Source organism: Chiloscyllium punctatum, chromosome 11 (assembly GCF_047496795.1).
Source record: "Chiloscyllium punctatum isolate Juve2018m chromosome 11, sChiPun1.3, whole genome shotgun sequence".
In the NCBI taxonomy this organism is placed as follows: domain Eukaryota; kingdom Metazoa; phylum Chordata; class Chondrichthyes; order Orectolobiformes; family Hemiscylliidae; genus Chiloscyllium; species Chiloscyllium punctatum.
The window spans coordinates 27153588-27179205 of NC_092749.1; the positions used below are offsets into that span (position 1 = coordinate 27153588).

The window sequence follows — 25618 nt, forward strand, 5'->3', positions numbered from 1 at the left end:
ATCTCGGAAATGACTGCCAGACTACTCGGAACACTTGGTATCATGGTAGCCCACACTCTCACCAAAACACTAAAACAACAGCTAATGAACTTGAAAGACCCTATACAGACAAGCAAAACTAATTACAAAATACCGTGCAAGAAATGTATCAAACGCTACATTGGACAAACAGGCAGAAAACTAGCCACCGGGATACATGAACACCAACTAGCCACAAAATGACATGACCCTCTCTCACTAGTATCCTTACATTCAGATAAGGAAGGTCACCACTTCGCTGGGACAACATATCCATCCTAGGACAAGCCAAACAGAGACACGCATGAGAATTCCGAGAAGCATGGCATTTCAACCGGAACTCTATCAACAAACACATCGAGTTAGACCTCATCTACCACCCCTTGTGAAAAAGAATAGGAAGTGTCTTCACCACAGGAAATAACATCACCAACCCAAAGAAACCCAAACATATAAACAGAAAGCAGGAATCATGAACAGTGCTTTGCCAAAGGCCCACTGAAGATGTTACCAGTAGGGTGACAAAACGTCCAGAAATGAACCTTGCAGCTCAGCAAGCAAACCTACATCCAGTCGTGAACAATAGTCTTTTTTGGTATAGTGTGTTCTAAGTATAGAAATGGTATACAAGGCTAAGATACTGCTGTTTTAGTATTCCAAATCAAAATAGTTTTTTTTTCAGTATAGTAAGTCATCAAAAGCTAGGCATAATGTTTAATGCACAGAATGATATAGCACGATGAAGAGGCCTTCCAGTTCAATGGCTTTTGCTGGTTGCGACTTTCACTTACAGTTTCCTCATGACAGTGTGCTTATTCACATCACCAAGTAAAAGAGATAATATGTTTCTGATAATACTTATGCAGAAATTAAATTGCACTCTATGAGTAACTACATTTCAGTAAAAGTGTCAATACAATACACATGACACACACCCACATAGGAATCTGATGGAACAGTTTTTCTCTTTCGCCTACAAGTAAATTTATGAACTTCCTTCATGCTGGATACATCAAACTCATATCACCAAAAAGTCATATTTGACAACATAGGTAGATAAACAAGCCAGGCAAATGTAAAAGCTGAAAAGACGCAGGCAGATTATAAATACTCCTTTATGTTTAGTTAGTCACAGATTTCAGTAGTGTTAGAAAGTAATTTTTAAGTCCTTCAGTGCTTTATATTAATTATTAAATATTCATTACATTGTTAAACTAATAAAATGCTTAATGAATCTGCAGAGGTATATGAAGTGGGGGTTTTCTTGGATCGCATCTTACCACAGTGACTATTTGCCAGGAAAACAAGGGAAGTTTACCAAATGTTTAGGAACTGAATCGGTGAAAATAGGGAGTGGTGGAATGTGGGAGCTGCCTGTGTGCACTGCCAAACATGAAGTGAACACAAAACACATACTTCAAAATTGAAAAATACAGAACAGAGAGTATCCATGTAATAACCTGGGACTCAAGATAAAGGATTCAAAAACAGAAGGTTTCCAGAAAATTGGGGACAGCTGATCACTCTGTATCCTTGACTTAATATATCCATATGGCTGTGTGAGACTCCAAATTATGTGATGTCACATCACCATGACATAGTTTGTATTAACCCATCATCAATGCAATATAACACAATGCATTACAATGAATTATTTAAAATGCAGCAGTAGACTTTATTTGTAACCTATTTTCTGAATTGCTTCAAGTTCTCAGTTGCAGGATTGGCACGAGGGTAAAGTGTAAATTCTTCTTTCAATCAGCATTCATTGCATCAAAATTGGAGCGTCAAGTAATTTTCATTTTGAAATTTAAAAAAAAAGGTCAATCACTAGCACAGCATTGATAAACTATAGCACCCAATGTATCGTGCCAAACAATCGCAGAATGCAGGGTAAAATCTGCAAACTTTCTAAACTGAGGCAAGTTAAAAGGAAGTACTTCCACACAGACAAAGAAGGGGAACAATCTCTGGATCATCTGCCTTCTAACAGGACTAGATAGAGTAAATACAGGAAGGATGTTTCCAATGACTGGGGAGTCCAGAACCAGGGGTCACAGTTTAAGGATTCAGGTTAGGCCATTTTGGACTGAGATGAGGAGAACTTTCTTCATCCAGAGAATGGTGAGCCCATGCAATTCTCTGTCAGACAACACAGTCAAGGCCAAAACATTGAGTATTTTCAAGGAGAAATTAGATATAGCTCTTTTGACTAAAGGGAAGAAAGTAGGAACAGGTTAATGAGGTGAATGATCAGCCATGATATTGATTGGCAGAGCAAGCTGTAAGGCCTAAATAGTCTATTCATACTCCTATTTTTGACATTTCTGTGCCCCAAAACTACTGTACTGTTAAATAGCTCCTTGTAGCTGACGAAAGCAGGATATTCAGAGAACTTCCTCTAGGTTACACTGATTTATCTGCTAAAAAAAAAAGACGAAATTGTGTAAAAAGTAAAAAGTGTGAAATTCAAGCATACGTTACATCCAACAGAAAGCAAGTTCCTGAAATCTTCACAGTGATTTTAAAACATTGGGATGGAAGTTGGCCCTGTCCATAAAACAGCCTAAGGTCCAGATTGGTTTGAGAAACACATCAAGTTTCAATATCCTGTGTTGAGGCAATTTTGAGAAGGCTCTTCAAATTAAGAAAGGGCACCAACAGTCATCTTTTAAAATGTTTAAGTATCGATACATTAACTTACTAAGAAACTGCACGATATACATTAATGCAACCACTAAATTGCTCTGTATAGTTTTTTAAAAATTTATTATCACTGGATAGAAATCAGGTTACTCAGGTAATGAGAAATACAAACAGAAATTGTTGGCAAAATTCAGCAGGTCTGGCAGCATCTGTGGTAAAAAGATTAGATTAGATTAGATTCCTACAGTGTCGAAACGGGCCCTTCGGCCCAACAAGTCCATGCTAACCCTCCAAAGACGGACCCACCCAGACCCATTTCCCTCTGACCAATGCACATAATGGGCAATTTAGCATGGCCTGACCTGCACATCTTGGACTGTGGGAGGAACCCGGAGGAAACCCACAGAGACAACGGGAGAACGTGCAAACTCCACACAGACAGTTGCCAGAGGCTGGAATTGAACCTGGGACCCTGGTGCTGTGAGGCAGCAGTGCTAACCACTGTCCAACGTGCCGCCCTAAGTTAATTTTTGCTTTCTTCAGAACTAGACCCGAAATATTAATTAATTTTCTTTCAACAGATGCTGCCAAACCAGCTAAGTTTTTCTGTTTGCATTTCTGATTTCCAGCATCCAGTCTTTTTTTTTGAAACTCAGGTAATGACCAGTTATACTATTTTTGTGAAAGCCCATTTCAGTTGTAATACAACTCTTTCTGGAACATGCAAAAGATAAGTAAATTCTAAAATGCTATCCAACAGCACCGGTTAATAGGAGATTTGGGATCATGCAAATGAGCTAGAGACGAAACATGAACTTCACTTCAGAAAACCAATGCATTTTCAAGCACAATTTAGACCAGCATTGAAGATAGTTTTTTTGGATAGAAATTTGTTGCCTCTCAAATCATCTCCAGGAAGAACAGACACACAAAGGGAAAAAAACCCATCATACTTGGAAAAGAAAGCACTTACTTTACTGGACTTCCCATTCTGAGATATATGAAATGAGTTAAATCAGTATGTGGATTAGTGGTGCTGGAAGAGCACAGCAGTTCAGGCAGCATCCAAGGAGCAGCGAAAGGTGGATGTGCAGGTAAAACTTTGATGGATGTGGAAGGCTCCTTTAGGGCCTTGGATGGAGGTGAGGGAGGAGATGTGGGCACAGATTTTACAGTTCCTGCGGTGACAGGGGAAGGTGCCAGGATGGGAGGGTGGGTTGTAGTGGGGGGCGTGGACCTGACCAGGTAGTCACGGAGGGAACGGTCTTTGCGGAAGGCGGACAGGGGTGGGGAGGGAAATATATCCCTGGTGGTGGGGTCTTTTTGGAGGTGGCGGAAATGTCGGCAGATGATTTGGTTTATGCGAAGGTTGGTAGGGTGGAAGGTAAGCACCAGGGGCGTTCTGTCCTTGTTACAGTTGGAGAGGTGGGGTCTGAGGGCAGAGGTGCGGGATGTGGACGAGATGCGTTGAAGGGCATCTTTAACCATGTGGGAAGGGAAATTGCGGTCTCTAAAGGAGGCGGCCATCTGGTGTGTTCTCCGGTAGAACTGGTCCTCCTGGGAGCAGATACGGCGGAGGCAGAGGAATTGGGAATATGCGATGGCATTCTTGCAAGAGGTAGGGTGGGAAGAGGTGTGATCCAGGTAGCTGTGGGAGTCGGTGGGTTTGTAAAAAATGTCAGTGTCAAGTCGGTCGTCGTTAATGGAGATGGAGAGGTCCAGGAAGGGGAGGGAGACGTCAGTGATGGTCCAGGTAAATTTAAGGTCCGGGTGGAAAGGGTTAGCACAAGGTGGAACCAATGCAGTCATCAATGTAGCAGAGGAAGAGGTGGGGAGCGGTGCCGATGTAATTACGGAAGATCAACTGTTCTACGTAGCCAACAAAGAGACAGGCATAGCTGGGACCCATACGTGTGCCCATGGAAGTGGGAGGATTCGAAGGAGAAACTGTTAAGGATGAGGACCAGTTCGGCCAAACGAATAAGAGTGTCAGTGGAAGGGTACTGTTGGGGACGTCTAGAGAGGAAAAAACGGAGGGCTTGGAAGCCCTGGACATGGCGGATGGAGGTGTAGAGGGAGTGGATATCCATGGTGAAGATGAGGCGTTGGGGGCCGGGGAAACGGAAGTGATGAGTATGTGCCATTCGCGAGTTTTACTGGTTTTTCCTTCACAAAAATAAAGTCACATTGGAAAAAGGATATTATTGGCTAACAATAAGAAAATTAATTGAAGAAGCACATTTTGACTTCAAAATTGCTAAGTCTCCCTCCTTGGTCTTTCAACAAAGGAACTCCTGTTGGATCCAATTAATCTTTTTGTGGTCAGACTGTTCAACAGAGGACTGTGCACTCATCTAACAATCTGGGTAACACAGAGCAACATTTTCTTTTCCATTGAATAACCACCTCTTTCAGTGTAGTAATAAAAAAACTTAGATCAAATCAATCCGGTTAAGAGTTTAAGAGTCAGATTAAACAGCTTATTAACATCTTGAGAGGTATTTGCACTATACTCATTTCATATCAAGATTCTGCACACCAAATGGGGAATTTTCTAGATTTTTGTCGTTTCAAAGCCTCAACAAAGTTGTTATGCAAATCAATAAGGAAATAAAAACAGATATACAAAAATAAATCAAAAACAGCGATAAGGTAGAATTAATATTCCCACCTCTATAAGATCGCTACGGTACCAAATGCCCAAGGACAGCACCAATTCTGATTCAACCCCTCAAAAGATGGCAATTAAAATTACTGCACTATGTTCACAAATATGTTGTCTTCTCACACTCAATCCTTTTTTTTAACTTGAATCCCAATTACAATTGGCAATCTTGCACTTGATTAAAAAAATTTCTACTTAAGAATCATCCAGACTTAACTAAATTACAGATACAGCACTGCCCAAGGCACATGGGAATTATGGTCATAATGCAGCAACAGAATGTTGTTCTCAAGTTAGAGTTAAATTTAATGTAATTCACCAGCTGGTAAACCTACAGCACTGCATGGATCCTTAGTTTTACAACTTACCCAATATTGCATTTCACTGACTTCAACGAACTGTAAAATGGGCACAGTGTAAAACAGAATTTGTGCCGATGTCTTCAGTTTTCCAAGACATGTCTGTATTTCCAATTGTCCACAATAATCTAAGAATTGTTCAAGCCAATTAAAAATCCTGTTTTTCTAAAACACATAATAATTAAATGTTCAGGCACCTCAATCTGGACAATTTTCCCCTAAAACTTGCTGTACTTTTTTTATTTCTTTTTAAAATTCCTAAAATCTGACATCTAAACACTTCTGTGATATTTGGTTTTCTTTATCACACATCTTGATGCCCTGAGACAGTATGTTACAGGGACTCAATCAGTCAATCTGAATTAGAGACATAGAGATTATTGTAATCAGCCAAAGTCTGACTCTAGTCATGTTCTAGGTGAAGATAGAAATGTATAATTTGTATTATCCACCAGTGTAGATGGATGGATGAAATCAGAATAAGAATTAGTATTTTTGAATTCCTAGAGTTTGTAGGTGACTTCCATATGTGATTTTCATGAATAGTTTAAATAATTGGATTGTCATTTAGCTTGATCGTGCTCAAGTCCCTAACCATTTCTTTTGAAGTTTAGCAATTTTCAAAGTGGAAAGACGATTTCCCCAAAAATGTCATGGCCACAAATGGGTGGGCAAAGAATGTAAAAAAGGTCAAAGTGAGGGCTTGAAAATCTTCTGGATTTGAAGAAAGTACATACAACAAATGACTTTAAATAAAATACTAAGAATTTTAAACTTTATTGTGCTGTTGGCCTGTGAATGGGAAAGGGTGGTCAATGACTCTAACTTGATGCAGACTAAAAGTTGGGCAGATGACTTTTAAATAAATGATGAAAATGATAGAAAAAGGGAGGTGATTAAGGAGAAAAGAAACAGCTATGCTGGGTTACAAAACATGGTGGTAATTGTTGCATAGTTGCATATTTGGAACAGCTGTTTATTCACTCAGGCTACTGATTTTAAATTGAAAAAAGTGGAACATAAATTCAAAATGTGCCATCAAGCTACTTTAATTGCACAGATTGAGGATATCATTATGGTAGTATTGTGCATCAAGAAAATCCTGCAATTTTTGCACTGTAATTTAGAAATATAGTACTTTTGGCAACAACCACGGGCGTAGACTACTTTTAATCACAGCAGTTGCCAAGTAGCAGCTACTGAAACAGAAAACACATCTTTTTTCTTTATTTGAATTGATACTAATACTTAATAGTTAAATATTAACTTACTCACAAAGGATTGCTGATGGTAAAATACAGCCTGCTGCAGCATATTAGCTCAACACTTTTAGGAGCCATATGCTATATTAAACTAACAGGATAACTTCAGTTATTTATTTCATGCTGGGAAGATTTTTATTTAGATTGCATCACCCACCAGCAGCAAGCATTCAACCTTCGCTCTCTTCTGTCTTAAACTGGAAACCCTAACTCTTTTCAAGAGAGTGATTTTTCTCTTCAAAAAAAGGATAAGATTCATATTGGAATCTGAATATTCAACTTTGTTTCCACACAAAATCAATTTTCAAGGCCTTGGTTTTCTTTAACATGGTTTAAACATCACTTCTCAATTGTTGAAAAAAAACACTGCCCAATGATCCAATCACTTATTTATTTAAACAGAACATTTAGCAGTTGGGGCGGGGGGGGAGGAGTGCAGAAGAGAATGGCATAGATAATGAATCCAGCTGTTAGAGACAGAAATGCTCTTAAGTACTGATGCCTTATTGTTTGAAAAACAGTAAATTAGGTCAAAAGCAAACCAAACCATTCAGCATAGCTGAAAAATCTACAATGAGTAATTCCCTTCCAATTTCCCAAAATTTTTTTCACCTTTACAGAAGCAGACTAATGTATTGCATATTTTCTACTTTCTGTTTTAACGCATTATGGTTCCTTTTCATGAAAAAAAATCAGAAATAACAAGAAACTTCCAACAATTTTGCAAATTAAATAATGTACAAAGTCAATGTTTAATGCTGCATCCACCCAGTACTGTTACAAAACCAAACAGCTGATACACTGCATAAAGCAAAAGACTGTGGTTTGGGGGAGAAAAGAAGTTCAAATTATTGTTGGAAAATCTAGGAAAAAACAAAGAGTACAAATTAGCAAAGTTGAAAAGTGTGGTACTAGAAAAGAACAGCAGGTGAGGCAGCATCTGAGGAGCACAAGAGTCAATATTTTAGGCATGAGCCTTTCAAATTAAGAGCAAGCCATGTGGTCCCTCAAGCCTGCTACACCATTCAAAAAAGATCATAGGTTGACAGATTGTTGCAGAAATTTTATTGCCTATCCTTTAGTTTCTTTACCAACAAGGACATCACTTTCCCTCTAACTGAATGGTATTCAATGATCTTGCCTCCACCGATCTTTGGGGAAGACAGTTCCACAGATTCAGTTTTAAAAGGAAGGCTTTTTTTTCAAACTGTGTCCTCTGGTGCTGGTCTCCCCCACAGTGAAAAGCTTCCTTTCAGCAACCACCGTAGAATCAATCTGCGAATCCCTACAGCGTGGAAATAGGCCATTCAGCCCATGGAGTGAACACTGACTTTCTAAAGCGCATCCCACCCTGTCCCACCTCCCCATCCTACCTCCATAATGTAGCATTTCCCATAGCTAATCTACCTAGTGTGCATAATCCTGGACTCTATAGGTAATTTAGTGTGACCAATCCACCTAACTGGCACATTTTTGTTCATGGGAGGAAACTCGAGCATCTGGAGGAAACCCATGCACACACAGGGAAATGTGAAAACTCCGCGTAGACAGACAGTCACCAGAGGGTGGAATCGAACATGGGTTCCTGACACTATGAGGCAGCATGCTAACCACTGCGCCACCATGCCGCCCCACCTTGCCAAGACCCATCATGATCTTATATGCTTCAGTAAGACCATCTTTCATTCTTCTAAACTCCAATACTTAGAGGCCTAACCTTTCCTCATAAGATAACCCCCAACCCAAGAATCAGTCAAGTGAACCTTTGAAATGTTTGTAAATGCAAGTACCGGGCAACCTCAATTATCTGATAATTCAAAAGTTCGGAAAACACAGTTTACCCAAGCATCGGTACCTTGAGATTTTGTTCAGATAACCTGAAATTTCGAAATCAATGTTCAGATAATCGAGGTTGTACTGTAGTACCTTTGAAAAGATTTATGATACGAAAGCTGGACACAATACTCTAAATGCGATCTCACAAGTACTCTGATACTTTACACAATGGTAGCAAAACATTATTGTTTTTATATTTTATTCCCCTTGTAATAAACACAAATATTCCATTTGCCGGACCTGGATACTAAATTTTATTATGCATACTTCAAGATTCCTCTATACTGCTTAAATACCTCTCCATTTAAGTAAAATGTTTCTTTAGGCTTCCTGCTGAAATGAACTAAGGTCATATTTTTCCCATTTCCTAATTTTTTTGCCCACACACTTAATCTATTGATAGGGTCTCCTCATTTAAAGCTCATTCCCATAGGAAATAAAACAGGAATTATGTTCACAGAAAAACAAAACCTGGACCTTTTAAGTTAAATGTTATTACTTGAAATGAATAAGTTTCTACATTGTTAAGTTAAATAACAAAATAAAATCAAAAATACCCATAAAATGCAATATTTTACTGACAGTACTTCCTGCAGACTTTCACTAATTGGGCTATTCCTTCTGGGATCAATATTTATTCCTGGTCACAATTAAATATAGTCTTCTTGGGAGACTGCAGTGCTCTTCCTTGCTGGTTACCACTGCCTCTCAGATTTGCTTATACCATTGCTCCAATGGCTGCTCATCTTGGCCACAAAGGGCTGACATGTTGGGGAGGGGACACAGCATGTGGGACTCCTGACAGAGGAGGCTGGGAGGTGATGGGGAAACACTGTTAACCAGCACCTGGGGTGGGGCGGTTCTGCCAGACAATCTGGGACCTAGTGGGTGGTAGGGACTTTGTATTCAGATCCCATGTAGTGATACAACAACAGGTGAGGCCACAAATTGGAAGGTTGGGAACATCCCCAAGTCAGAGGGGAAGTGGTCACATTAAAATGGTGCCAATCTTCAGATTCTGTAAAATACTGCCAGAAAGAATAATTTCATGAATCACGCGATGTTCCAGGAGATTTCCAAACCTAATAACTTCCTGATGTTAAAGTGAAAAAAACATGAACCAGGGTGATATTATACACACAGAATACAGGTAATTCTCCAATAACGCGACTGTGATCCAGCAAACCCTCGCTAAGAGAAAATCTCATAATAAAAAAATGAAGCCAACGGGAGGCGTGGGTCGGAGTACCAGCCGAAACTGTAATTCATGAGTGCTCAAATATCACCCAAAGTCTAATGCAAAGTATAGCACACCTGAATGAATGTTGAAATAATAATTATTCACGAAACAAACGTAAATTTAACACAGTACATTCAGAAAATGTAAGAAAGCTGCTCTTTGAACAGTACTTCCCACATAAAGCTGCCCCGTCTGCAGCTGACATCGCAAATACAGGACGGCGCAGATACTTCAGCGTGGACATAGCGCATGTGCAGAACGGCACGAAGACTGGCACCGACATCACGCATGTGGGGGTATCAAAACTGTGCATGCACAGACACCGGCAGTTGTGCAATACAGCGCCGCATGCGCAGGACGGTGCAGAGTTCAAAACAAAGCATGCGAACTGATTCCGGCTGGAATCGCGCTATTGCCAACGGAAGTAAGCTTCTCTGAAATATCATTCACTAAATCTTCAATGACATTAGCCAAATCGTGCTGCTGAAATGCACGTTATACCAGAACTACCTGTACCTGCACATTCCTTTGCAGACTTGCATTTTAGAAGTTATTTTGCTATCTACCTTTCTGTCATCTAATTTACGAAGCGATTACCCAGATTTGAAATACAGCCAACTTGCATATAACAAGTTTCAAAAACAACACATATCTTAGTACTCACTTTAACATTACATGCATGAACAAGATCCTTTTCCTATTCACCTGACTTTTTACATTTGAAACATAGTTAAGATGGTCAAAAATCTAATGACACCAGGTTATAGTCCAACAGGTTTATTTGAAATTGCAAAGCTTTCAGCGCCCCACTCTTTCCTCAGGTGTGGTATGATAGGGAGGTACAAGACAGAATTTATAAGCTTATAAGTACTATGTCTTGTACTCCCTATCCTACCACATCTTAGGAAGAAGCAGAGCTCCAAAAGCTTTCAATTTCAAATAAACCAGTTGGACAATAACCTGGTGTTGTTTGATTTTTGACCTTATACACCCCAGTCCAACTCTGGCACCTCCACATCATAGTTTTAGATGGATGGGGGAAAGATCAGTGCCAAGAGGTAAATTCCACAGTAGCAGTAGCTATTTGCACATGGTATCTCAAGAAACAGTTCCCATCATCAATGTTACTCCAAACTTTAAAAAAGCATGTTCGTTCCATTCCAGAGATTGGAAATAGTGAGCTCCAGGACCCTAGTTCTGGGTTGCACTCTATTTAAAAGTGATAACTTCAAGTTTGAACATTTTCTGAACCAAACAATATAGCCCTTTTCATTCTATCCTTTCTTCTGTATATTGTGAGTTATGATCTAATACAGCTCTTCAATCAATTACCACGTAGTAACATCAATAAGTATAACAAGATTTTGATTAGCATTCACTGCTAATTTTCAACACGTGTTGAGTTAATAATTAACTGCAGTCATTTTGATTCCTGTTCAAGTACATTTCTCACAAAATTGCATCTCAGCTTAGCTCTGTGCTTTACATGTTTTAATCAATGCACAAGCTTGTTGTAGGAAGGTCAATGTCATGCAATTTTTGTCCCCATCCTGTGAATGGTAATGGCTATGCAGTTGATATTGTGTATATGGACTTTCACACAGCACAAATCTAGGGGTTAAACCAGCACAGACCATATGGATAAGACTAGTTAAGGAACATTTGAATAGAAACAGAAGTGTATAAAAGCAGGGAAGTTATGAAAAACCTTTTTAAATTAATACTTAGATTCTAACAGTATTACAGTCTATTCTAGGTACCATGCTTTAGAAGGATGTCCAAGTCTTACAGTGCAGAGGAGCTGTTTGAGATTAGTACTTGAGATAAAAGAACATCACTTATGTGCAGAACACGTAACACTGGGGTTCATCTCATTACAAAAGATTAAGGGACTATTTAATCGGAATATTCAATGTTATGAAGTATTTTGATAGATGCTTCGTCTATCTCCAATCAATGATTGGCAACTGGAGAATACAGAATTAAAGTTAGTGACAAAAGTACTAAATGTAACATACAATAAAAGGAATATTTCATTATTTAACAGAGCAGGTTATGATGATCTGAGTGCAACATGGGCAATAGAAAAAGTTTCAATTAATATTTCAAAAGGAAACTGGATGAACAGTTAAAAGGGAAAAAATTAGAGGACCAGGGAGAAGAGTTGGGATATGGCAGTTATTGGATTGTTCTTTGAATTGACTGAATCAATGTCTCTTTCTGTGCTTCTTCATTCACTGGTTATATCATCTCAACTATGAAAGTATCAAGACTTAAAATATAGGTATATTTTGAACAAGCAGGCTCTGTCTGAAATTCAGTTCTCAGTGGAGAACTTGTACCATGCTAAAAGTCAATTTATTTTGTTTTACCCAAAATAGCCTCTCAATATCATCCCACAGCATTATCAAGCTTGCATCTGTTACACATTTCATGACAAGTTCAATATTTTAATGCAAAGCAGGAAGGCTTCCTCATCTTAATATCAAATTGCAAATAATTAAACTTACCCAGCTCAAATCAGGTCATCATTTCAGAATGTCAATACTGACTTAAACAAAAGTTTCAAAGGTAAGAAAAAGTCAATGCTGAAAATGGCAAGGATGCAAATATGAGAAACAGATGTTCACTTCTTACACAGAAATTACAGCATAGAAACACGCCAATCTCAATAGGCCTATGCCACTGTTTCTTCCAACCTGCCGTCAAATCACCCTACAACGTGGACTTATTTAGTTTCCTCTTAAGTGCACTTATTATTCACCTTTAACACTCCATGTACTCAAGACTTCTTACTTGTCAAGTAGGTGGGGAATGGCAGTTTAGATTCTTCAAATTGCATGAGACAGCTGTTAATGCTTCCTGAGATCTACGTCACGCTTTTCACAGCAGTTTCAAAACAGGTTTAAGAAACAAATCAATGCACTTTTTTTTAAAACGAATGAACATGGAATTTTCTACTGTGATTTTGTATCCATTTTTACTTTTTGTTTTACATTCCATTATTTCCAAGTTAAATGTGATGGCTAAATTTTTTGAAGAAAAAAGCAAAAGCCATTACTGCACAGATGGAAAATATTTTAGCAACACAATAGCAATAGCAACACAATAACAATAGCAACAACAGTCAGTAATTCAGACCTATCTGTTGTCATTTAATTAAATCATTGCTAATCTGGATTTTAACTCCCATCTGCCCGTTCATGACTTTTAATCATGTTTGTCATACAAAAAAAAATCCAATCAACTTTAAAATTCTCAAATGACCTGGCCTCAACAGGCCTGACAACAATTAATTCCATATTTCTATATATGAGATACAGTCAGAATCATCGAGATGTACAGCATGGAAACAGATCCTTCTGTTCAACTCATCCATGCCGACCAGATATCCCAACCCAATCTAATCCCACCTGCCAGCATCTGGCCCATATCCCTCTAAACTTACTTATATACCCATTCAGATGCCTTTTAAATGTTACAATTGTACCAGCCTCCAGCATTTCCACGCAGAGGGTGATATGTGTACGGAATGAGCTGCCTGAGGAAAAGTTGCCCCTTGGGTCTCTTTTATATCTTTCCCCTCTCACCCTAAACCTATGCCTTCTAGATCTTGACTCCTAGTTTCTTTCCTTCATCATTTTCATTTTTTTTTGGACAATCATGTGGCACCAAATTTCCAACAGTAACAAGAATTTCTTGCTAAATCCAGAACCTAGTATTTTTATGCTAGGGAGTACAATCTCAGTCCTATAGCAGTAGTAAAATATCATTGTGTAATATCTCATCTATTTATCTGGATAGACATTAAAAACTTAAAACAACAAAAAATGTTTTGCACAAGACTTTTAACTCAAGGTGCATGATTCACAATCACCCAACATAGGACTCTTAAATTTTATTACTCAATAGTTTGTAAGTTATTCAAAATACATAACAAGAAGTATTATATTTATGCTTGAGATCATCAGCACAATGTAAGAGTAGGGTTGCTGTTAACTTGAAGTTGAATAATATTTCTCAGGGTTGAAGAGATTAATTTGATCTTAGAAGAATGAATGGACTGAGCAGACTAAGGTCAGATGAGTGCAGAAGGCCTTAGCTCATCATTAAGGGGATTGGAAAAAAATGAATCACTACCTTTCAGCATATCAATGGTGGTGAGGGGACATCAGCACTGCTTAAATTTTTTCTGAACCCTTCATGAAGCAAAAGTAAATTGGATCAGTGAAGTATTATAAAAGGTTTTGTGTAAAATATTTTCGCGATAAGATATAACTATATCATTCTGTTGTGACTATATGCTTACATTGTACTATCCAAACACTGCATGTGAGTACTTTTGAGGAATCCACAATCTCATCCATAAATTAACTACAGACTGATTTGGAAATATGGCTCCACTTTCATTAATTGACTGGGTAATAAGGTGATGGATGAAGTATAATGTAGCAAAGTGGATATTCAGAGAATATTGGGTATCCTTGTACAAGGAACACAAAGTTTACAAGCATTTACAGCAAACAATTAGCAAGGTAAATGGCATTTCGTGTTTATTACAAAGACATTGGAGGAAATGGAACAATGAATTAATATTCATGCCACAGAAATGCCAGGCAATGACCATCTCTAATGTGAGACAATATAACCACCCCCCGCCTTGACATTCAATGGTGTGACCATCAGTGAATCCCCTATTATTAACATCCTGGGGGTTACTATTGACCAGAAACTGAACTGGTCTTGCCATATGAATAAAGTGGCAGCAAGACCATGTCAGAGGCTCAGAACACTGCAGCAAGAAACTCATTTCCAGACTCCCTAAAGCTTGACAACCTTCTGCAAAGCATGAGTCACTAGTGTAATGAAATACTCCTCAATTGCCTTTCTGAGTGCAGTTCCAACAGCATTCAAGAAGCTTGCCACGATCTAGAACAAAGTAGCCCATTTGATTGGCACCACATCTTCATGAAGCCACTCCCTCCACTACCAATTCTTTTCACCAAAGATCCTTACTGAACCTTACAAACCCATGACCACTTCCATCAGAAGGACAAAGGCAGTGGATACATGGGAACACCACCACCCTCAAATTGCTCTCCAAGCCATCCAGCATCCTGACTTGGAAATATCTCCAGTCCTTTGCTACTTCTGGGTCTACTCCCTCCCTACAGTATTGTGGGTCTACCTACAGTGTATGAACTGTAGCAGTTCAAGGCAATTGCAACTCAGGACAATCAATAAATGCCAGCCAGCCAGCAAAACCTAAATCCCAAAAAAGAATAAAAAAGATCTTGCTACAATTGTTTGGAACTGTGATGCGACCCCATGTGAACCACGGTGCTCTGTTGTGAGCTTCACATTTGAGGAAGGATATTCATACATTGGAGGCAGTACAGAGAAAGTTTACTGGAATGGCACCTAGACTGAGGGAGTGGTCCTAAGATGAGAGACTGACCAAATTGGATTTTCATGCTTTGAGAGGTGATCTCATTTAAACATACACTATTCTGAAGCAGCTTAACAAGGTAGACACAGATGTTGCTCTCTCAATGGATGCTGTCTGACCCACTGTGATCGCCAGCATTTGTTGTTTTCAGCACAGATGTTATTTCTTTTGAATGGGGAATCCAGAATGTGGAGCTACTGTTGCACGTACAGCTGAACAGAATCTGCGCCTCAACAAATGAAGGTTTTCTGCCTTCATCCTCTGTAGCACAGGGGTCTGCTTGGTCAAGTGTGGCAGAGGAGTGCAACTTATTGGCTGATCTAGAAGAGGCTCTTGTGTTGAACAAGCAGTAGTTTTTAAAAAATCATTTTAGCAACTACTTACATTGATACAACAGAATTTATTATATACACTATTAGGGTGATAGGGATGTCAGGTCTTACCTTTCTGGGATCTGAAGCTGCTCTGCCCACAAGTCTTTCATCATTTGGGTAGTGTTTATGTGACTCCTCAGTATACACTTTCAGACTCACATACACAAGGTACAGCCTAAGACTTCAATCATCGAGGACTGAGAGGAGTAATTGCTTCACTGAGAAGATTGTGAATCTTTGGAAATGTCGACAAAGAGGGTTGTGAATGCACTACCATTGGGTTTGGTTGAAATTGGGATAGACAGATATTTGGCCTTTTGGAAATCAAGACATTTGGAGAGCAGGTAAGAATGTACTGAGGCAAAAAAAAATCTGCCATAAATCACACAGAATGGCAGAGTAAGGTCAACAGGCCATCTGGTCTATGCCTGCTCTCATTTCTTAGGTCATGTCCTTTGTGTGCATTACATCAAAAAAACAGGTTTTCATCAGCTTCACAGACCAGTGGCAACCAATTTATACAGACATAAATTCAAGTCTGATTCTGTTAATTATGGTTTAAACCCAGTCAGAACATTGTGACAGCCAAATGAATCATGGTATTTTCCCTTTCTCTGCCCCATTGCTGTGCACAATCTACTGCTGAAGCTCAATTCATACTATGTGTAACAACAAAGGCGACCGCTTTACTCACAAACCTAAATCATTTGCTCATAATTCCCAACAGGAAATGGATGTCATAGCAACTCGGATGACCCAAATTAAGGGAGTGCTTGCTGGTTTAAGCAGAGAAGGTGAAAACACCATGATACATTCACAACAATTAAATGTTGAGAGCATAGAGTGATATAATGACTTTGCCACTGATATTAAATGCAAAAATTTCAGACATGTTCATTTTTTCAAATTGATAACAGCCAGCTGTACTCGGTCAGACTGATATGAAGAAGGAACAAACTGGCCCACATGCAGGTATTTATGCTGGAGAAAGGACTCAATTCATTGATGCTACACTCAAAGCCTAATGCTTGATTAAAACTAAAAACTATAAAAATAAAAGGAACGGTAAGAGATCAAATCTTAGACAGCTAGTCTCTTACAGATATCAATCACCATCCAAATGTAACTAGGCAGCATAAATTTCAAACCATCATTTTTAGTTATCACATATAGTTAATGAATAATCCCAACAGTTTATATTCCCATGGATTTAGAAGGTTGATTGAAGATCCAACTGGAGGTGTTTAAAAGGATTGAATAGACGCAGAGAAATTATTTTCTTTCACTAAAGAATCCAGAACAAGAGGATGCAACCATAAAATCATAACTAGACATTTCACAGCGAAAGTGGAAAGCAATTTTCCACTAAGTGCAGTGAGTACCTGGAATTCTCACCTCAGAAGGCTGTCAACGCTTGATCTACTACATTTTCAAGACTGAGATCTATAGATTTATTAATAGATAAGCATATATAATATTAACAATCAAAGGCAGATACTAAATTGAGGAACAGATTTGCAGCAATGAAGCTGAATGGTGGAATACCCTCAAGGGAATTGAAATGGGCTATTCCTGATCTTACAAGCTTTGACAATCATCAAGAGTCAGGTTACACTGCATTTCTCTTTCCTTGCTTTATATTAAAGTGCCTTTTTAAGTGTTGTTTTTGTCAGACTTGGTTTGGCTGTAACATCCACAAATACGATCAGTTTATCATTAAGTAAAGTATACGCAACTGTCCACAATCATGTTCTGGAAACCAGCGAGAAAGTGTGTTTTTCCTTTCACCACAAATACAAAATTAGATTTTTTATTGTTGAATCAGAGAGAGTCATAGGGATGTACAGCATGGAAACAGACCCATCAGTCCAACTCATCCATGCTGACCAGATATCCCAAACTAATCTAGTCCTATTTGCAGCACTTGGCCAATATCCTTCTAAACCCTTCCTATTCACATACACATCCAGATGCCTTTTAAATGTTGCAATTTACCAGCCTCACCACTTCCTCTGGCAACTCATTCCATACACGCACCACCCTCTGCGTGAAAACGTTGCCCCTTTTATATCTTTCTCCTCTCACCCGAAACCTATGCCCTCTAGTTCTAGCCTCCCCTACCCAGAGGGAAAAGCTTGTCTATTTATCCTTTCCATACCCCTCACAATTTTATAAATCTCTACAAGGTCACGCCTTAGCCTCCGACACTCCACGGAAAACAGCTCCAGCCTATTCAACCTCTCCCCATAGCTCAAATCCTCCAACCCTGGCAACATCATTGTAAATCTTTTCTGAACCCCATTCCCTAAAACTGCAGAAGGAGGAAACATCAGCTTTCAAATGAGCTGACAGAATCTATTGTCAATTCAGATGCATACCCTCAAAGATTTAATGAAAATTGGGTTTTTCATGTTTTGCACATTTAAAATATCTTAGTATCAGCCTTCATGTAAACAATTAATGGAGAAATATTCTCAAACTTGTATGACAGCCAATTGGATCGCAAGTCAATTTAGATTCTTGTGTGTTTGCAAGGTGTTGGATAAAGTAATTGACTTTTTAAATCAAAAACAAATTACTTTCATTTAAGGAGTGACACTTGACTTGTCTGTATAAATCTATTTGGTTTAAAATAAGGCCAACATCATCTGGAACTCAAACACACAAATAATCAGCATAAAAGTGCTCAATAGTAGAATTCAGTTTTTAAAAATTAAATACAAATTTACTTATTGTCCAAAAGCAAATGCTGGTGTCAAATAATGGTGTTGTAATTCATCATGAATTGAAGCTTGCAAATAATAACCTTTTATGGATGTAGGTTTGCTCGCTGAGCTGGAAGGTTCATTTCCAGACGTTTTGTCAACCTACTAGGTAACGTCTCAGGCAAAGCACTATACATGATTCTTGCTTTCTTTTTGTGTGTTTGAGTTTCTTTGGGTTGGTGATTTCATTTCCTGTGAGGTCATTTCCTGTGCTGATGTCACTTCCGGTTCTTTTTCTCAGAGGATGGTAGATCGGGTCCAGCTTGATGTGTTTGTTGAGTGTGTTCCGGTTGGAATGCCATGCTTCTAGGAATTCTTGTGCGTGTCTTTGTTTGGCTTGTCCTCGGATGGATGTATTGACCCAGCGAAGTGGTGTCCTTCCTTATCTGTATGGAAGGATACGAGAGAGAGAGGGTCATGTAGTTTTGTGGCTAGTTGATCTTCAGGTTTCCCGGTGGCGAGTTTTCTGCCTGTTTGTCCAATGTAGTGTTTGTTACATTTCTTGCATGGTATTTTGTAAATGACATTAGTTTTGCTGGTTGTCTGTATTGGGTCTTTCAAGTTCATTAGCTGCTGTTTTAGTAGGTTGGTGGGTTTGTGGACTACCATGACGCCAAGGGGTCTGAGTAGTCTGGCAGTCATTTCCGAGATGTCTTTGATGTAGGGGAGAGTAGTTAGGATTTCTGGACGTGTTTTGTCTGCTTGTCCACAAACCCACCAACACACTAAAACAGGAGCTAATGAACTTGAAAGACCCTATACTGATAACAAGCAAAACTAATATCATTTACAAAATACTGCGCAAGAACTGTAACAAACACTAAATTGGACAAACGGGCAGAAAACTAGTCACCAGGATACATGAACACCAACTAGCCACAAAACCACATGACCCTCTTTCACTTGTATCCTCACATATGGATGAGGAAGGACACCACTTTGACTGGGACAACACATCCATCCTAGGACAAGCCAAACAAAGACACGCACAAGAATCCCTAGAAGCATGGCATTCCAACCGGAACTCTATCAACAAACACATCAAGCTGGACCCGATCTACCACCTCCTGAGAAAAAGAACCAGAAGTGACATCACCACAGGAAATGACATCACCAACTCAAAGAACCCCAAACAAAAAAAGAGAAAGCAGGAATCATGTAATGCTTTGCCTGAGGCCCACTGAAGAGGTTACCTTGTAGGGTGAAAAAAAGTCTGAAAATGAACCTTCCAGCTCAGCAAGCAAACCTACATACAGAACCTCAACCTGAGCTAAAAATCGTCCCAAAACTCGCTAATAACCTTTTATTTTTGTGGGAACAGTTAGGTCAGTTCACATATGATATTGCATTTACAATGTAATAACATGTCTTTCCATCACTTTGAAAGTAATTTATCAGCATTAAGACAGAACAGTGTTCTGCAGACCATACAGTATGTCACAGACAAAATACTCACGCAATTAACTAAAACTTAGCCCTAGTCTGAATCCTCACCTTAATAAATGTATTCTTTTTCTGCATGTAAAAAGTAAGTACAAAGGTGCAGTGGACTGAAATTACAACAATTTAGGTGTCAGCCTTATTTCTCTAATAGCTCTCCTGCCTCATGATCTGGGAATTTTGTCACATTCTGGAGAGATGAATACATAATCTGGAGAGTGGCAGTGAAGTATTGGAATGTTGGAGGTGCTAGATTTCAGATAAAATCTTTAAATTGAAAATCTGTGTCCCCTTCAAGGAGGGAGTAAAAGATATCATGGCACTGTTTGAAGAGTAGATGGGGGATTCTCCAGGTTTACATTTATCTATGTTTATCCCTCAACTATTGTACAGTTCACTAGTGTAATATTAATATTCGAACATCGCATTGAGGATCTGAATTAAATGCTCCTGAATCTAAATGCCCAATCCTTTCCTCAAACAAGGACACAAGGGTATTAATCAAATCAGATAAATGCAATCCCTCAAAGCAGTAAAGCAGTTCAAGCACCATTAATGGATTAGAATGATCTGACACCTGTTGCCAATGGGATTATTCAAAATCCCTCTCTATGGAGCCACAGTGCAGCATGCAATATAAAATAAGTCCATTTGTCAAATTTGGCTCGGGCAACAAATATCCTGCACCACTCCTAATTTTGCAAGAAAACAATAAGATCAATCATCACTTTGCCTTACTATTTTTTTACTCTCTCTTTCTCTGGGCTCTGTCTCCACCTATGCACTCACTCCTTTCCCCACCCCCCTCAACAACATGAATATCACATTTTCCGAGCTATCAGTTCTAAAGAAAAATTAATAGACTTGAAACATTAATTCTGTTTTCTCTCCAAAGATGTTGTCAGCCCTATTAAGTTATTCAAAATGATGGTTGAGTAGCAGGGCTGCGTATCAGCTCTTGCTCATCTGCTTCCACATCCTTTCTTTCATTTCTTTTCTTTTTACTTTTGTTCTTGATCTTTAAATTTTTTCTTTAGTTTTTACTTCAGAGCCTTCTGCAGTGGGATAGTCAGTGAAATCAGCCTGGCAGCTACAACGGGAAATGTGCAGAATGGCATCTCCTCCCAGCAGCAGCGGGCATAACTCCTCACGGCAACTAGAGGAAGTGGCAACAAGGATGTCCTCCTGACAGTTGGGGCTGGCAGCAGCAAGGGCAGCAAAACTCGTCCAGCAAGAGAAATCTCAAAAGATGACAACTGGGGGATCCAAGATGGCGGCGACCCAGCAAGTCTGAGTCTACAGTGCTCCTCCCAAGACTTGGGCAAAGTGGGCCACCCACCCCCACCAAATCATTTAAAATAGCTGTTTAATTTAATTAGTTGCTTAGTATTAAATTTAAACAATCTAATCTTTAGTAAAAATGACTAAAGGGAAGGGAGCCTGCAGCTCTCAGCAAGCAGGAACCCCTTCCCCACCCTCTCCAGCTGCAGCAGAGGCGTCCACAGCCGCCCTGGGGGACTTACCTACGGTGGCAAGCCTTGTGTAAATCATCTCCAAACTGGATGCGAAGATCGACGCTTTCATTGAAGATTCCCGAAGTCGATGGGACTCACTCTCGGCCGCGCTGCAAAAACACGACCGAGACACTAAAGAAATCGAGCGCCAAGATGGAGGGACGGAGCTAAAGGCTACGACCTCCGAAACTACAGCGCAATCGGCCGTGGATCGGGTCCGGACTCTCGAACAGTGAGTCCGGACCTTAGAGAATCATATTGATGACCTCGATAATCGAGGTCGTCGAAAAAATATTCATTTGCTGGGCCTTCCCGAACGGGAAAAGGAAGGCCAGCTTACAGCGTTTCTCGAGCAGTGGCTGCCACAGCTTTTAAATCTGGAAGCTGGATCAGGCCAGGTAAGGGTAGAATGGGCCTACCGGGTTGCAAAACGCGGGCCCAGCTCGAACCAGCGTCCCCACCCGGTCCTGTTCCAGCTGCAGAGCTATAGGGAGAGGCAGATACTCCTAGAAGCCTCGAGAAGTCTTGGAAAAGATTCTCAAGCCATAATCTATAAAGGATCCAAGATCATGTTATTCCAGGACCTTTCCCCAGCTCTGGTCCGAAAGAGTTGAGGCGAAGAAGTGTTGAAGGGACTTAAATATTCAGTACTCCTTACGCTATCCAGCGACGCTACGCTTTAACCATGAAGGATCCGTGTATAACTTCGGATCGCCGGAAAAGGCCAAGGAATTTTTGGACTCTCTTAGATAAATTGTAAGGTACAATGGATGTTGGTTTGCCTTTCCCCCACTCCGGTTGAGATCCCCCCACCTTTTTTCTTACCTTACTGTTTAATATCATCTTGGGGGTGGTGAGAGGGATTTATTTATTTGTTCTCTATTTAACGATTTTCTCCCCCCTTGGGGTTGTTTTTTTAAATTATTCTATGTATGTATGTGCGTATGTATATATTAGCCGAGGGGTTGAGTTAATGTTGGTGGGTGGAGGTGGTTACCTTATTCTATTTTACCTCTGTCTCTAGGAGGGGGGGTTGTTTTCCCTTGCTACTTTGTATTATTATATTTAATTATTATTTGTTGAGGTTGTAATTTTATAGTTATACATGTTTATACATGGTATTAACATTACCAAATATATCCAGGTGTGGGTGTGTGGGGGTGGGGGGGGGGTGGGTAGGGTGCTCACTGTAAACTCTAGCTTTGTATTATATCTGAATTCTCCTCATCCTATTGAGGAGTGCCTGGGTCAAGGGTGGGTCATTGGTTGGGAGAGGATACGATGGACCTTTGGAAAGGAAGTGACACCTCCTGGGAACAAGGGGGAAAATCTCCATTCAAATACATTTTTTAAAATTATTTAGAAATAGTTTTTTATTATACTGTTGTGAGTGTATTAGAGAGCTTTTATTTTTGTGAATTTTATATGCTGTATGCTCAGGATGTTCTGGATAGGGTTTCCCCTCCCGAGGGGTCTCGGATTTGACCGGATGATTATGGTTGATCGGTCGGTTAAGCGGTGCACCTGGAATGTCAAGGGGTGTAATTCGCCAGTCAAAAGGAAGAAAATATTATCAAATCTTAAGAAAGAAAGAGTTGATATAGCTCTCCTACAGGAGACACATATGTTGGATAAAGAACACTTGAAACTACGACAGGGTGGATTTGATCAGGCTTTTTTTCTTCTTTTAGCTCAAAAAGTAGAGGAGTTGTTATTCTTGTTCGGAAGAATTTCCCTTTCAAAATCCTAAATCAGATAAAAGACGAATCTGGACGATATATTCTGATTAAAGCCCTTATAAATGGAGAGGAATATGGGATTTTAAGTTTGTACTGCCCCCGCCCCCCCAGCACACCTCTTTAAATTTATAACGGAAGCCTTCTCAAAGTTGATGGCTCTTGGTGCCCGTCATACAATTCTAGGGGGAGACTTTAATTGTATTTAAGATCCGGAAATAGATAGGATTCCCAAGAGTACTGCAGGAGTATCTCCTAGATCTGGACAATTGGTGGATCTGAACAAAGAATTAGGATTAGTAGATGTATGGAGATGTCTTCATCCACAGGGCAGAGATTTTTCTTTTTACTCCAATCCACATAAATGCCATACCAGAATTGATATGTTTTTTTGCCCCGATTTTAAAAAATTCCATATCATCCTGTAAAATAGGTAGTATAGCAATTTCCGACTATGCTGCTGTATATATGGAAACCAAGGCGAGGAATAATGGGACATCCCCTCGGCATTGGCATATGGACTCCTTCCTAATGAAAGACAGTAAATTTGTAAAGTACTTTCCTCAAGAATTTAAAACTTTTTTAGAAATTAATTCTGGTACGGCTAGCAACCCATCAATGATGTGGGAGGCCATCAAAGCTTACGCGCGAGGTTTGATCATCTCCTACTCAGCGACCCAGAAAAAATTAAAGGGAGAACAACAGCGTCTGCTCGAAGCTCGCTTAAAAGCAGTTGAAACTGCATACGCTGATAGACCTTCTATTATTTAATTGCAAAGGATTACGGCCCTTAGGACAGCTCTAAACACTACGCTTACCCAAATGGCTAAGAGGGAAATATTATTTGCAAATCAAAGGTTATACGAATTTGGCGACAAACCGGGTAGATACTTAGCATTTCTTGCAAAGACAAAAAGGCCCCTCAAACTATCACGTCTATCAAGGAAAGTACGGGTATTTTGACTCTGGATCATAAAAAGATTAATGCAATCTTTAGAAAATTTTATTCTGATTTATATAAATCGCAGGATTGTGAAGACAGGACTAGGAGGATGCGATCATTTTTTAAAAATTTGACCTTTCTGGGCCTAACTCCGGAACAGGTATCGGTCTTAAATGCTCCAAGAAATACTTGACGCAATCAGGCAACTTCAGAGTGGTGAGGCACCTGGCCCAGATGGTTTTCAAGCTGAATTCTATAAAGAATTTACAGAAATATTGGCTGGTCCACTTATGGACATTTATAACTATGCATATAGTCAGGGCTGTCTCCCACCTTCGCTGAAAGAGGCAAATATCTCTCTTATCCTTAAAGAAGGAAAGGATCCAGAAGATTGTACGTCATACAGACCAATAGCTTTGCTAAATGTAGATTTTAAAATCCTTTCTAAAACGTTAGCATTGAGACTTGAAAGGGTACTGCCACATATCATAAAGGAGGATCAGACGGGGTTTATTAAGAGCCGTAGATCATCTAATAATATTAGAAGGGTTTTGAATATGATTCAAGCCTGCCATCAGGGAAAGATACCAGGAGTAGTAGTTTAATTAGACGCGGAAAAGGCATTTGATAGGGTTGAATGGTCATATTTGTTTTACGCATTGGAAAGGTGTTTACCAAATGGGTCTCAACATTGTATAGTGATCCCAACTGTGTGGTTACCAATGGATTAGGCTCGGATAGCTTCAGTGTGGGTACGGGCTGCCATCAGGGATGTCCTCTCTCGCCATTATTATTTACACTAATAATTGAACCACTAGCAGAAGCTATATGGGCTGATCCTAATGTAACGGCCCAGAGGATTGGTACAGGTAAACATAAAATAACCCTGTATGCAGATGATGTTCTTCTATTCCTCAGTAAACCTATGATGTCCGTACCTCGCTTAATCCAAGTTATTAATACATTTAGTGCATTCTCAGGCTATAAAATTCATTTCTCAAAATCGGAGGCTATGCCAATGGGTGGCCTTGCTATGATAGCCCATTTAGTGGACGGATTCCACTTTCCCTTTCGTTGGTCCCTGGAGGGTTTCTTATATTTAGGCATTTTTATTACCCCAGTATTTGGTCAGTTATACAAGGCTAACTTTGTGCATTTACTGGAAAGGATAAGGCAGGACCTCCAGCAATGGGGAGACCTTCCAATTTCCTGGCTGGGTAGAATAGCACTAATTAAAATTAATGTCCTGCCCCATCTCCTATACCCTATGAGAATGCTTCCGGTGATGCTGCCGAGGCTGGCACTACGTAAATTATATGGCTGGTTGGGTTCCTTTATCTGGAATCATAGATGGCCTCTCATTAAGCTGAA

At 39.6% G+C, this 25618-nt stretch overlaps 1 protein-coding gene across 3 annotated transcripts in view; it reads right to left on the reverse strand.

Moving 5' to 3' along the window:
- Positions 1–25618, reverse strand: part of prkd3 (protein kinase D3) — a 421243-nt gene that overhangs the window by 306142 nt on the left and 89483 nt on the right. Inside the window, exon 1 of one of the 3 annotated variants that reach the window (XM_072580537.1) lies at positions 10101–10204. The exons of the other annotated variants lie outside the window; for them this stretch is intronic. The gene's annotated coding sequence lies outside the window, so the exon portion shown is untranslated. Of the gene's footprint in view, positions 1–10100; positions 10205–25618 lie in introns of those variants that run through there. 3 annotated transcript variants of the gene reach the window in all.